Source organism: Herpailurus yagouaroundi, unplaced genomic scaffold (genome assembly GCF_014898765.1).
Source record: "Herpailurus yagouaroundi ecotype Mexico unplaced genomic scaffold, PumYag 163, whole genome shotgun sequence".
Classification (NCBI taxonomy): domain Eukaryota; kingdom Metazoa; phylum Chordata; class Mammalia; order Carnivora; family Felidae; genus Herpailurus; species Herpailurus yagouaroundi.
In genome coordinates, this window is record NW_024412404.1 from 42,043,184 (window position 1) to 42,046,693 (window position 3,510).

The 3,510-nt window shown below is 41.1% G+C and overlaps 1 pseudogene; it reads left to right on the forward strand.

Moving 5' to 3' along the window:
• The window catches only part of LOC121037472 (40S ribosomal protein S11-like), a 6,358-nt pseudogene extending 3,126 nt beyond the window's left edge, over positions 1–3,232 (forward strand).
• Positions 3,233–3,510: the final 278 nt, after the last annotated feature.

Here is a 3,510-nt window from a genome sequence, read left to right on the forward strand (position 1 = left end):
TGTGTGTGTGTGTGTGTGTGTGTGTGTGTGTGTGTGTGTGTGTGTGTATCTCAAAATAAATAAATAAACTTAAAAAAAATTCTCTCTTAAAAAAAAAGCTATCTCTATCTCTAAAGATGGGGTAAGGCACCAAGATTGGGGGTAAAGTTCAAGGGGAGTTTAATTTAGTTTTACTGTTTCTGAAGATAAGTGTATTCATGTATTGTTTTTGTAACCAGAAATTATTATTTTTTTTAATTGCAGAAGAAAGGAAAAGGACAGGGCATTTGGCCTTATGACTCCTTCTGGAGTAAGACAAGCCATACCAAGTATGAAAGAACTGAACCTTCTAACAGAAGAGTGGGGAGCCTGAGGAAGCAAAGGAGCCTTAAGTGGCTTGCTTGTGATCTCTAACTTGGCATGGGCTGAAGGGCCTGGGCAGTGAGTGCTTAAAAAGAGATGCCATTCTACTGTGGCCTTGGATGGCCTCTCACCAAACTTCCTGCCCAGCACCCACATGGCTGTCCCACCCCTCTGATTAATACTATTTTCCCCAGAATACCATAAAAGTCTGAGTCAACCAGAACGTAAGCAGCATTCACAGGTTACTCATCAGTTTTCTGCTCCTTGGTAAAAACTCTCAGAGAAATGCAAACATTGCTTAACACCCTGGCCTGGGGCCTAGAAACAACCTCCTGCTGCCCAAAACTCTTTGTCCCAGGAAGTGTTCAATCTTAGATCCAATCAGCCACCTCATTTGTCTCCTCTGTTTTTCATCCTTCTTTATCTAATAGCATAGGATCAGCACTTACCATGATAAGTGCCAGTACAGGCATTATGGAAGAAGACAACCATAAAATGTTTAGTCTAGCTAGAAATGTCTGTTTCTAGTCCAATTTGAGAGATGGGACATCCATGTAAGACTTAGAAGGACCTACATTTATTCAAAAACATGCAGTGAGCTTCTACTTTGTGCCTAATACTGATCAATAGAGACGTGGGTTTCTGCAGGAGGTTTCTGACTCCTTGGAAAGATGAGCTTTAAATGAATAATTATTTTATCACAATTTTAGGGAAGTGATATGCAGGAAAAGTAAAAGATGCGATGGGGGAAAACAAAATAGGGGCTAGGTTTTGGGATAGGGAGAGGGTCAGGAAGGAAACTTTCCCTAAGGAAATAACATCTCACCTGAGACCTGAAGGATGAGTAGAACTTCAACTAAAAAGAGAGAAGGGCTTGCTTGGAGGAGTGAGGATTCCTGAAAGAGGGACCAGTAGATACAAAGGCCTGAAAGTAGGGATGAACCTGTGTATGTATAAAATGATCTGAAGCCTAGAGAGAAAAGGAAGAGAGAAAAGGAGAAAGTGGCAAAAAAAAAAAAAAAAAAAAAAAAAAAAGGACCTGGAAAGAGGCAGGATCAGACCTTGCAGGGCACCGTAGACCAGATAAATGATTATCTTATCCTAAGTGTGTTGGAGAGTAATTGAGGCCATAAAGTGGAGGAGTTGCACGGATCAGCTCTGCAGTTTAAATGAATGGAATGTAATCAACCAATCGTCTCAGGCATTTATGAAAATTATTTCATTTAGGGGCACCTGGGTGGTTCAGTTGGTTGAGCGTTGGACTTTGGCTCAAGTCATGATCTCTCAGTTCATGAGTTTGAGCCCCGCATGGGGCTTGCTGCTGTCAGCACCCAGCCTGCTTCGGATCCTCCGTTCCTCTCTCCCTCTGCCCCTCCCCCACTTATGCTTGTTCTCTCTCTCTCTCTTTCTCTCTCAAATAAATAAATAAATAAAACTATTTCTAAAAAAAAGAAATAATTTTCTTTTTATTATTGAGAAAGACAAGATCTGCAAGTTCTATGACAATCATTTCATTTACTGAACATCTACCAGGTGGTAAATACTGGAGATCCCCTATCCACACTTTACCCCAGAGTTGCTGAACATCTATTTAGGTAATTAGACACTTGGGTAAAACATAAAGGCAGGCCATTATATTCCAGATGCCTAAGAGCTTCAGAGTTTCAGGAGAGATGGATTCCAGAGGAGACAGAAGAGTCAGAATCAAATACATAGATGTGCTATTTTATATCTATGAGGATACCTAAAAGGGAAAAAAAGCAACATAACAAGTGTTGACAAGGATGTACAGAAACTAGAACACTCTTGCATTTCTGGTAGAAATGTAAAATGGTACAGCCTCTATGGAAAGCAGGTTGGTGGTTCCTCAGAAAGCTAAACATAGAATTACCTTACAATCCAACAATTCCACTTCTGGGTATATATCCAAAAAGATTGAAAATAGGGACTCAAACAGACACCTTTATACTGATGTTCATAGTAGCATAATTTACAGTAGCTAAAAAGTGGAAGAAACCCAAGAGTCCATTAATACATGAATGGAAAAACAAAATGTGGTACATACATACAAAGGAATGTTATTCAGCCATAAGAATGAATGAAGTTCTGGTACCTGCTACAACCTGGATGAACCTTGAAAACATTATGCCAAGTAAAATAAGCCAAACACAAAAGGACAAATACTATGTGATTTCACTTATGCGAAATATCTAGAACAGGCAAATTCATACAGACAGAAAGTAGATTAGAGATTACTGGGGGCTGGCAGGGGAGTTATTACTTAATGGGGACAGAGTTTCCATTTGGATCATGGAAAAAAAGAGTTTTGCAAATAGACAGTGGTACCTTTTTCAGGCAGTCAGGAAGACGGCAGACATTCAGAGTGTGCCTACCAAAAGCAGCCAATCATCTTTCAAAATAACAAAAGGGTTCTGCTTGGAGAAACTGGCAAGGAGATGCTCCCTCAATACTACAAAAACACTGGTCTGGGCTTCAGGATGCCCAAGGAGACCAGTGAGGGCACCTAGATCATTAAGAAAAGCCTCTTTACCAGTAATGTCTCCATCAGAGGGCAGGTTCTGTTTGGCATGGTGACCAAGATGAAGACGCAGAGGACCACTGTCATCTTCCAAGACTACCTCCACTACATATCAAAGTACAACCACTTTGAGAAACCCACAAGAACATGTCTGTGCACCTGTCCCCCTGCTTCAGAGATGTCCAAATTGATGACATAGTCACAGTGGGTAAGTGCAGGTCCTTGAGCAAGACTGTGCGATTCAACGTGTTCAAAGTCACGAAGGCCGCTGGTACCAAAAAGCAATTCCAGAAGTTCTGAGACTAGACATCTGCCCACACTCCTGATGAAAATAAAGTTATTTTCCCTGTCGAAAGGAAGGAAGAAAGAAGAAAAGGCAGTGCTGATGGTTGCACAACACTATAAATGTACCTAATGCCATTAAAATGTTTAAATGTTTATTTATTTCTTTTGAGAGAGAGTGAGCACAAGCAGAGTAGGGAAAGAGAGAGAGGGAGAAAGAGAATCCCAAGAAGGCTCCACTATGTCAGCACAGAGCCTGATGTGGGGCTGCATCTCAGGAACCTTGAAATCATGACCTGAGCCAAAATCAAGAGTCAGGACGCTTAACCAACTGAGCCACCCAGGCG